Raw genomic sequence first — 11515 nt, forward strand, 5'->3', positions numbered from 1 at the left:
TTTCCTAGGTGCGTTTCCCGGTCAGGGCTATGGATGACTATGTCGTCTACTTGGCATGGTGTCGCAGCAATTTTTCCATAAGTTGTTGGAATATTGCAGGGGCCCCATGGAGTCCGAAAGGGAGGACAGTGTATTGGAACAGGCCATCAGGTGTAGAGAAGGCAGTCTTTTCCTTGGCATTCTCGGCCAGGGGAATTTGCCAATATCCTTTGGTCAGGTCCAGGGTGGTTATGTATCGGGTCTTGCCTAACTAATCAACTAGCTTGTCAATGCGTAGTATCGGATAGGCATCGAATTGGGATACTTCATTCAACTTCCGGAAGTCATTGCAAAACTCAGGGTGCCATCAGGCTAGGGGTCTAGGATGATAGGGCTGGATCACTGGCTGTGGGATTCTTCAATAACCCCGAGTTCCAGCATCTTCTTCACGTTTGTCCTAATTTCTTCCCTTTTAGCTTCCGGTATCCGGTACGGTCCTATCGTCACCCTTACTCCAGGCTGGTGACAATATGATGTTGGACCAGTGTCGCACGGCCCGGCTGTGTACAGAACACATCCTGGTTCCGTTGGCTCAAACCAATGACCTCTGTTCATTGTTCTGGGATTAACTCAGGAGATATCTTCACCTGCCCCTGTGGGTCGTCTGTCTGGCGTGGAGCTCCCCAAATGATCAGGCACGTCTCTCGGTCATGCCAGGGCTTCAGTAAGTTGATGTGATAGATTTTCTCTGGCCTTCGGTGGTCTGGTTGTCTGACCTTATAGTCCACCTCCCCAGTGGCTTCCACTATCTCATATGGTCCATGCCAGCTGGCTAGGAGTTTGCTTTCTGCTGTCGGCACTAGCACCATCACCCATTCCCCCGGCTGAAATCTCCGTACTTTTGCCTACTTTTGTAATATGTCCGCTGGGCCTCTTGTGCTTTTTCCAAATGTTCTCATACTATAGAGGTTACTCGAGTTATTCGCTCTCTCATCTGTGTCACGTGCTCAATGACATTCTTTCTAGCGTTGGGTTGTTCTTCCTAATCTTCCTTGGCAATATCTAATATTCTGCGTGGGTGGTGTCCGTATAGTAGTTCAAAGGGAGAGAAACCAGTGGACACCTGGGGGACTTCCTGTATAGCAAACATTAGATACAGAAGAAGGGTATCCCAGTCTTTTCCATCCTGAGCTACCACCTTCCGGATCGTACTTTTAAGGGTATGGTTAAACCGCTCGACCAGTCTATCTGTTTGTGGATGGTAGACTGAGGTCCGTATGGCCTGGATGCGGAGTAGGGTACATAAGTCTTTCATTAATTTTGACATGAAAGGGGTTCCTTTGTCTGTCAGGATCACCTTAGGGATGAACCTGGAGTTGTTCTTTTGCTATTGCCTTGGATGTGGGGTTTCTTAAAGGAATGGATTCTGGATACTGCGTGGTGTAGTCAAGGATGACGAGTACGTTTTGGTGGCCCCGTGCCGATCTTTCCAGTGGGCCCACTATGTCCATGGCTATCCTCTCACAAGGGACTTCAATAATAGGCAAAGGTACTAACAGGGCCCGCAAGTGAGGTCAGGGGCTATGCAACTGGCATTCAGGGCAGGAGGCACAATAGTGCTGGACCTCTGCACGTATTCCTGGCCAATAAAACCTTCTTAGGACTCTATCCAGTGTCTTGTCTACTCCTAGATGTCCCCCAAATAGATGACTGTGAGCTACCTCTAGTACTGTCCTTGTGTGTTTCTGTGGGACTAAGGGTTGCTCTACTTCTTCCCCTCGTATTTGCATTATCCTGTACAACAGTTCGCATTTTAGCACATAATATGGCCTTGGGCCATTGGTCTTTCCTTCCCTGGGTACACCATTTACTTCCACTACCTCCTCCCTTACATTTGCATATAGCGGGTCATTGGCTTGGTCCTGCCCGAAATTCTCACGTGCGGTACCAATCTGAACTAATTCCAGGGGGCCTGTTTCTATTCCGCCCCCTGGGTTGCCCATACTTGGACTAGGAACCGCCTCCGAGTCCTCACTGGCTGGAATTATCTCCTGGCCTCCTGAACGGGTTCACCTACCAACAAGGGAGGTTTTCTGGTTCTCTGCTAGAATCCTGGTCCTCAATCTTTTATCGGCTCTGCTTTCCCACCTAGACTTTCAGGGTTTTCTGGGGGATGAGAATAACTCTGGGGCAAATTTGGCAAACATTGGGGTGAGGCTATCTTTAGGTGCCTCCGTCTCAACCCGGGGGTTGCTACCCTCCCCTGGCTCTATTGGGGGGAGTAAGCTCTCAAACCCGGGGAAGTCCCTACCAATTAAGACAGGGTAGGGGAGCCTGGGGACCTCCCCTGCATTCACCCTGGTAGTATTCCCCTGGATCTCAATCCATACTGGGATTGTGAGGTAGAAATTTACGGTGCCATGAATGCACATTACCCCTGTGTTTTTGGCCTGGGTTAGTTGGTCTTGCCCCACCAACTTCCCCGAGACCAGAGTGACAGCACTCCCGGAATCTATTAATGCTATAGTCTCAATACCATTCATTTTTACTGATCTGGTGTACCCATGTGAGGTCATTGCGACCCCTACCAGGCCGATTAGGCCACATTGCTCCCCGTGATCCCCCAGATTACATTGTATAGGCTCTTCCCTGTTGGGACATTGAGCTGCTAGATGCCCCAATTTCCCACACTCGTAACGCCGCCCCCTTATTCTCGTTGCCACCCTCTGCCTGGGGTTATTTGGCCAGCCCCCCCCCCGTCCTCTCTTCCCAAATCCCCAGGTCCCTTCTTGGCCTCAGCCCATTCCTTAGTGTCTTTCCTCCCAGTTATGATTCTCCTGGAGTTCTCGATAGTCTGTGGCCTTGGATTTGGGACTGGCTTCCTGGTTTGCCATGTCTCACCCCCTGGGGTCTGGAACAGGTCGCGGGCTGCCAGCTGTCTTTCCACAAGGGAGACCAACTCATCATAGGTGGAGGGGTCATTCTGGCCAACCCAAGCCTGGAGGCCTGGTGGTAGCCCCCGCACATACTGGTCCAGTACCTGGAGCTCCATCATCTTCTCAGAGCTGAGGGCCTCAGGGCACAGCCATTTCCAGGTCAGGTGGATCAGGTTAAACAATTGTGATCGGGGTGTCTTGTCCTCTGTATACTGCTACTCATGGAACCTCTGGGCTCACAATGCTGTCGTTACTCTGGGTCCCAGCCCAGGGGCCCTAGAGATAGCAGTAAACCACCAGAACTAGCGGGTCCTTCCCCTGGGCTACTTCCCTTTCCTGCCCTCCCTCTGCACAAACCAGGTGTCCCTTTACCTAGGGTCTTGGGCTTCTTAGCCCACTGCAGTACTTCTCCAAACTCTCCTCTGCTTCCCTCCAAACTGCTCTCTGCTCCAACACCAGTCCACTCTGCTTCAACTCCTTCTCTTGTCTGAATGAAGCAGGGGGGTTTTATCATGTGACTGGCTTCAGGTGCTTTAATTGGCTTCAAGTGGTTTAATTAATTTATAGCAAACTTTCTTCCCTTCTAACACTCTCCTGCTGCCCTCTGGCCTGGGCTTTCCTTGCTTTTTGCCCCTGCTTTAGTCCCCCCCCGACCGGGCCAGACGCTTTTTCTTCGTTTTGTTTTTTTTGCTGTTTTTTTTTTTGCTGCCGTTCGAGTGCTAGTCGGCTGCCAGCTTGCCTGCCAGTCCCCCCATGCCTGCCCTCGGATGCTGATATTGCTTCAGCTGCAACCCCCGGAGGAGGGGGGGAGAACTGCCAACCCGCTCCCCGGAGGAGGGGAGTGGACACCCCCAGACCCAACCGTTTTGCTGTTCGTTTGTGGATCCGTAATTAGTCGTCTTCTTATCTTTGCCTGGCATTTTTGGAATGCTCCACAAAGACCGGGAGAGAAGACAGCTGACAGAGACATCGCCCAGGGAAGCTACAAATCATCGTGGAGGGGGCCGTAAGACTGAGTAACTTTTGAACTGTACTCTCGTGTAGGGGGAGTTTGACTGCGTCTTAACTGCGTTTATAGGGGCACAGGGGGTGTGGCACGGAGTTGCCCTCCGATCCATCGGTGCCCCCCCAACACTACTACAACTATCACGCCCCCCCCCCCCGCTGTCCGTCTCTGCTGGCAACCTGCCGTCTGCCTCTAGCCTCAACTGCTTGCTTTGAATTCCATCATCCGGACCAGACACAACAGCCGACCAAACGAGACTCTTTGGATAAACGCGCGTGCGTCTGTGTTCCCACCCCCCCCCCGGACTGCCCACCCCACAGTTTGCCCCTACTACCTGACCCCAACTCCTGTTTCCTTCCCCTGTCCAGTCCGACCCATTTGGCCACCCCCTGCCTGCAGCCCAACAGGGAGAAGTGGTTAATCTGCTTCCCCCTCCCTCCTCCTCCTTCTGGTGTCTCCCCGTCTCTCCCTGCTCACGATGGCGGAGAATGAGAGGGGTGAGGCCCCTCTAACAACCTCAGTTGCCCCTCCCCCACCTACCCCCCTGCCCAACCCCCAAGCCCCCCTCCCCACCACTGCTGCCAAAACACCTGCCACCGCCCCCACTGGGGCATCGGCAGCCGGAGGCACTGGGGCGACTATTACCGCTGCTATGCCCACCGCCCCCCAGATTCTAGGAAAGCCCCCCCGGTTAGCCGGAAAGGCCAGGGTGCGAAGAAGGGGAAGGGCCCTGCCACAACCACCAAGCCCTCCATGGCAGAGGCTGCCCCCACCGCTGTGGCCTCGTCATCGACCATGGCATCCCTCCCCGCTGTTCCCTCCACCAGCTCTGCAAGCGTCCCTCCCCCGGCCCCCAGGGCATATGCCCGGGTGGTGGCAGCCCCCCGCCTGCCTGCCGCCTCGTCATCTCGCCCACCCACCACCTCCGCTACCATCAATAGCGGCCGGGGCCCCTTTCCCACCATGACCAGGAAGCATGGCGTCCGTTGCCCCCTGGTGCCTGCCTCGCCCCACCTGGAGACATACGTGCAGGCGTTGGCGAGGGTGGTGGGACCCACGGCTATTGTGGCGGCCTCCAAAATGTACGGGAAGGTCGTCTTTTTCTTAGCATCAGAGGCTGCCGCCCAGGAGGCGGTGGAGAAGGGCCTGGTGGTGGGAGGGGGTGTTTGTCCCCCTGGAGCCGCTAGAAGACCTGGGTGTCTGCCTAGTCCTGAGCTCCGTCCCTCCTTTTCCACCCAATGCCGCCCTGTTACCCGCTCTCTCCACCCTGGGGAAACCTGTTTCCGTCATCAGCCCTCTCCCGCTGGGCTGCAAGGACCCCACCCTCCGTCACGTCCTTTCGTTCCGCTGGCAAGTGCAGCTTCTCCCGCCGCCGGCGGCATGTGACGGAGAGGCGCTCGAGGGGTCCTTCCTAGTCCCCTACCAGGGAGCCCGCTATCGGGTCTACTATTCCACAGGAGAGTCCCGGTGCTACCTCTGCCGATCAGCGGGGCATGTCCGAAGAGACTGCCCCTTGGCCCAGCGGGGAGGAGCACCCGAGACCCCCGAGACCCAGCAGGACATCGGCTCCGTCGTTGCCAACGCCCCTGGCCGCCCGACATCTGAAACCACCGCTCCTCCTGCTCGATCCACCGCTGCTCCTGCCCGGGCCCAAGAGACACCTCCCCTACAATGCCCAGACGAGCGAGGGAGCCCCGCCCTTGCTGTTAACAATCCAGCAGAGCCTATGGAGGAGGGTGCAGCAAAGATATTACCGGGCATAGGAGAGGGCCCGCCCCAAGGAGAACCGCCCCCCCCTCATGTTGCCTCACCTTTACCCCCCCGAGTCCCTGAACCATCGTTTCTGCCCCCCGACACGACCCCTGCTAACCAGCCCCCAGACGATGCTATGGAGGGCTGGACCCTAGTCCAGGGGAAGCGAGGCAAGCGGAAGGCTCGAGCTCCGCTGCACCCATCCGATGCGGAGGCCCCCCGGAAGACCAGGAAGGGAGGCACTGACACTGAGCCTTCCGCTATGCCCACGAGAGAGATACATCCGCCGGTGTCAAGAGGGGAAGACAAAATAGCACTGGAAGGTAGAATCTCCCCTCCACGGGAGACCCTCCCCTCCGAGACCCCTGAGGAAGCCTCTTCTGCCCGAATATCACCCGAACCCCCCGCGAACCCCGAAGCGACCATCGTAGCGGGCACCAGAGGGGAGTCCCCCAGGGTGGCAGAAGACAACCTTTCCTCCATGTATGAGGAGATCGAGGCCCTAGGTTTGACCCCGGTCACTCAGGGAGAGAATGACCTACTGCCGGCTGGCCTCGATCTGGGCAACCTTACCCCAGTCCCCCTTTCCCCATGCTCCCTCCCCCTAACCGCCTTCCCGGGTGAACACCCTGCAGAAGGTGGTCCACCACCTGAAGCTATGGCTGCCAAATCCACCACAGAGCCTGCGCCTAGCATCACTGGGAGCCCCCTCCCCATCCCCTTAACCCTCAATTCTGTTCGGGAGGCACCACCTCTTAGCTGCTTGCCTCCCGAAGCCCAGAGCCTCGCCTCTGCCCCCGCCCCTGCCCCCACCCCTGTCCCTGCCCAATCCACCTCCTCCTGCAATGCTATTGCCGCCCCGGGGTTATTTCTTTCCTGTTTTTTGCGGATCGCCCCCAAGGAGCAGCCTTTGCATTTTCCTGCCACGACCCATTAGGAGCTGCAATTTTCCCTCCGCCATCCTCTTTTACCCCAAGGCTTGAGACGGACCTAATAACTTTAGCCTGTCAGACGTCCCGTCGGTGGTCTGCACCCTGCCTGCCCGCCTCAGCGGAACATGAAGCTGCACCAAGAGCTCCACCAGGGAATAACCCGGAAATCGCAACCCCACCCCCCCATGAGCTGCAAAAAGCGTTGCGACAGTTTTTAGAAGACATCCGTGGCTCCTGCAACAGGGTACAGCTAGCTCTCCAGCTATGGGGGGACTTTGATCAAATCCTCCAGGCCACAAGGGCCCTTATAAAGGAGGGTAAAGGGAAAGGAAGGCACGGTGCCGCGGCCTACGGGCGGGCCCGCAGCTTCCGTGACGATTTACTCACTTATGGGACGGGTCACGGATTGTTCCGCGACCCGCCGGGGGCTGTGAACACCCCCGCCAACAAGGAACCCCCACACCCCCCAGCCCTCCACATGACGCCCCTCATTATTGCAACTTTGAACACCAGGGCTGTAGGATGGCTCTCCGCAGGTCCCAGGTGCTCTCTTACCTTCGGGAAGGGGGGTATTCTGTGGTTTTCCTGCAGGAGACCCATACGGATCCGACCGCCGAGGACAGCTGGCGGCTGGAGTGGGGGGATGGGGTCTACTTCAGCCACTTCACGATTCGACAAGCTGGAGTGGTGACCCTGTTCTCCCGCAACCTACGGCCCGAGGTGCTAGGGCTCACTGAGGCCGTGCCGGGCCACCTGCTGCATCTCCAAGTCCGTATGGAGGGGCTCGTGGTCAACCTCGTTAACATCTATGCCCCGACAACGAGCCCGAAGCGGCCGCAATTCTATCAGCGGGTGTCCGACTTCCTCAGCACCCTAGATTCTCACGAGTGCTTAGTCCTGGGAGGGGACTTTAACACCACCCTCGAGGAACAGGACCGCTCAGGGGCCAAGCTGAGCCCGGCCGCTGCGAACATTCTCCGAGAAATAGTCGAACATCACTCCCTAGTAGACGTCTGGCGTGACCACCACCCAGATGACACTTCCACGTTCACCTTTGTCCGGGTGGAAGCCCATCGGTCACACCACTCTCGGTTGGACCGTATTTATTTATCCCATTTCCATCTTTCACAGGCCCACTCCTCCAACATTCGGCCGGCCCCATTCTCCAACCATCATCTAGCCACCATAACAGCCTCCCTCCATGCAGAGAGGCCAGGACCGGCCTATTGGCACTTTAATAACAGCCTGTTGGAGGATGAGGGCTTCGTGACGTCCTTCCAGGAGTTTTGGCTGGCCTGGCGAGAGCAGCGGCGTGCCTTTCCCTTGGTGCGGCGATGGTGGGATCTAGGGAAGGTGCGCGCCAAGCTCTTCTGCCGTGACTACACCTGGTGCACCAGCCGACGGAGAAATGCAGCGATAGAGCAGTTGGAACGGGAGGTCTTAGAGATGGAGAGGCGTCTGGCCGCCAGCCCCGAGGACCCGTTCCTCTGCGGAGCATGCCGGGAGAAGCGGAAGGAGCTCCGGGCCCTCGAGGACCATCGGGCCCGAGATGCCTTTGTTCGATCCCGCATCCGCCTCCTTCGGGAGATGGATCGCGGCTCCCGTTTCTTCTACGCCCTGGAGAAAACGAGGGGGGCCAAGAAACACGTCACCTGCCTTCTAGCAGAAGACGGCGCCCCCCTCACGGATCCGGTGGAGATGTGTGGGAGGGCCCGTGACTTCTACACAAGCCTTTTCTCCCCGGATCCGACCGATCCTGGCGCTTGCAGGGTGCTCTGGGAGGAACTCCCCACAGTCAGCGTGGGCGACCGAGACCGACTAGAGCTGCCTCTCACCCTGGCCGAGTTCTCGGAAGCCCTCCGTCGCATGCCCACCAATAAATCTCCGGGCATGGACGGGCTGACCGTGGAGTTCTACCGTGCATTCTGGGACATTCTTGGCCCAGACCTAGCCACTGTCTGGGCTGAGTCTTTGCAGGGCGGGGTCCTCCCTCTTTCGTGCAGGCGAGCAGTGCTCGCCTTGTTGCCGAAGAAGGGGGACCTCCGTGATTTACGAAATTGGTGTCCCGTCTCGCTCCTTAGCACGGATTACAAAATCGTAGCGAAAGCAATCTCGCTGAGGCTAGGGTCCGTGATGGCGGACGTGATCCACCCAGACCAGACCTATACTGTCCCGGGTCGCAGCATTTTTGACAACCTATTTCTAGTCCAAGATCTTTTGGAACTCAGGCGTAGAGACAGTCTGTCGTTCGCCCTCCTGTCTCTTGATCAGGAGAAGGCGTTCGATAGAGTGGACAATGGGTACCTCCTGGGCACTCTGCAGGCATTTGGATTCGGACCTCAGTTTGTGAGTTTTCTCCAGGTGCTGTACGCTTCTGCGGAGTGTCTGGTTAGGCTCAACTGGACCCTACCGAACCGGTCAGCTTCGGGCGAGGAGTACGGCAGGGGTGCCCCCTCTTGGGCCAGCTGTACGCTCTGGCGATCGAGCCCTTCCTCTGTCTCCTCCGCAGGAGGTTGACGGGGTTGGTGCTGCGGGAGCCGGAGCTGTGGCTGGTCCTGTCGGCGTACGCCAATGACGTGCTCCTCGTGGTCCAGGACCCGGGTGACTTGGCGCGGGTGGAGGCTTGCCAGGCTATCTATTTGGCAGCCTCCTCCGCCAGAGTCAACTGGGTCAAGAGCTCTGGCTTGGCGGTGGGGGACTGGCGGCAGGTGAGCTCCCTCCCACCCGCTCTTCAGACCATCCGGTGGAGCGCGGGTCCACTGCTCTACCTAGGCGTTTACCTTTCTGCCACGCACCCTTCTCCACTGGAGAACTGGCAAAATTTAGAAGGCGGGGTGATAGGGCGGCTCCGGAAATGGATGAGGCTACTCCGATGTCTCTCCCTCCGAGGGAGAGCACTGGTGCTTAACCAACTAGTCCTGTCCACGCTCTGGTACCAGCTCAACACCCTGGTCCCGGCCGCGGGTTTCCTGACCGACCTCCGGACATCGATTCTAGAGTTCTTTTGGTCAGGAATGCACTGGGCCCCTGTTGGGGTTCTTCATCTACCCCTGAAGGAAGGAGGACAGGGCCTGAAGTGTCTGCACACTCAGGTCCGTGTCTTCCACCTCCAGGCCCTGCAGAGGCTCCTTTATAGCGCAGGTAGTTCAACATGGAGCATATTGGCGCACGCCTTCCTGCGCCGCTTCCAAGGGCTCCGATATGACCGGCAGCTCTTTTATCTCTGTCCGAGAGGTTTTCCGCGAGACCTGTCCTGGCTGCCGGTCTTCTACCAGGACCTCCTCCGGACCTGGAAACTGTTTTCAACGTCCAGGTCCATGGCAGCCACTGTGGGAGCAGATCTCCTCGCGGAGCCCCTGCTACACAACCCCCAGCTCCGTGTGCAGGCGGCGGAGTCCCCCTCGGTGCGCCAGAGTTTGGTCCTGGCGGAAGTCACGAGAATCGGAGACCTCCTGGACTACGACCGGGGAGACTGGCTGGATCCCCTGACGCTTGCTGGGCACATGGGGCTCTCCAGACCTCGTACCACCCGGCGCGTACTTCAGGAGGTGAAGGCCGCCTTGACGCCCGCTGCTCGGGCTTATCTCAACCGAGCCCTGCGCGAGGGCGCACCCTGCCCACCCTCTACCCCAGGCCCACCAGACCTTTCAATTGGGCCCCTACCCTGTAGATCCCAACAAACCCCTCACCCTTTCACTGCGAGCCGGCTGCATGAACTGCAGCCGGTCAGCTTCCAAATCGCGCCACGGAAATATTTATACACACTCATGCTTCACACCCTCCATGCTCACACCCTGGTGTCCCGCCCCGATACAAAGTGGCGGGACCTCCTGCCACCTTTGGAGGGTGAGCAACCCCTGTAGGCCAGCCTGTATTGCACCTTGGTCCCGAGGCCCATCGGGGACAGTAGTTGGCGGCTCCTTCACGGAGCTGTGAGCACGGGCGTGTTTTTGACACGGTTCACCCCCATCCCGGATACTTGCCCTTTTTGCAACTTGAGGGAAACCCTGGCGCATGTATATTTAGAGTGTGCCAGGCTGCAGCCCCTTTTCCGGCTCCTCATGAATATTTTATTATGCTTTTGGCTCCACTTTTCCCCTCACCTTTTTATTTACACACTCCCCATCCATGGCCCCACAAAATCGCGAGATCTCCTGGTTTACCTCCTCCTAGCGCTAGCTAAAACAGCCATTTATAAAACCAGAGAGAGGAGGTTGGCTAATGAAGCGTCCTGTGATTGTAGGGCCGTTTTCCGATCCTCAGTACATTCACGTATCTGGGCGGAGTTCCTCTGGGCGGCGTCCACCAACTCCCTTGACGCCTTCGAGGAGCGGTGGGCGCTGTCCGAGGTTCTCTGCTCTGTGACCCCATCCGGTTCCCTCCGTCTGACCCTTTGATTGAGGGGAAGAGCGAGAGACCCCAGCCCCAGCCATTGCCGCTGTGGATACCATTATTACTGTCACCTAGGAGGGGTCTTATCACACATGGTGTACATCCCCCCCACCCCGCAGCCGTGCCCATCTTGTCGGGCACTCTCAGGAGAGGAATAATCGGTGACACTGGGCGTGGCACTAGGTAACTCGAGGGGGTGGAAGACCACGAGTGTCGAGGAAGCCCCCCCGCTCTGGGCCCAGGCTAGCCTGAACACTTCTCCCTCCTGAAGGCTGCTGTGTTATACCTTGTGTTTGCTTTTGTTGCATAGTTTTGCTTTATCCTTTTTGGTGATTCCTTGTAAGTGTTACACAAATAAAATTCTTTTCTGCTTCAAAAAAAAAAACACTCTCCTGCTGCCCTCTGGCTATGCTGTATCACACTGTGAAACCTTAACGTTATATTAGCAAAGGGGTCAGGTTGGTACTTTTTAACTTTTATTAGAATAGCATTAAAGACACAAGTTGATCAGGCAAATT

Source organism: Natator depressus, chromosome 1 (genome assembly GCF_965152275.1).
Source record: "Natator depressus isolate rNatDep1 chromosome 1, rNatDep2.hap1, whole genome shotgun sequence".
Taxonomy (NCBI): Eukaryota; Metazoa; Chordata; order Testudines; family Cheloniidae; genus Natator; species Natator depressus.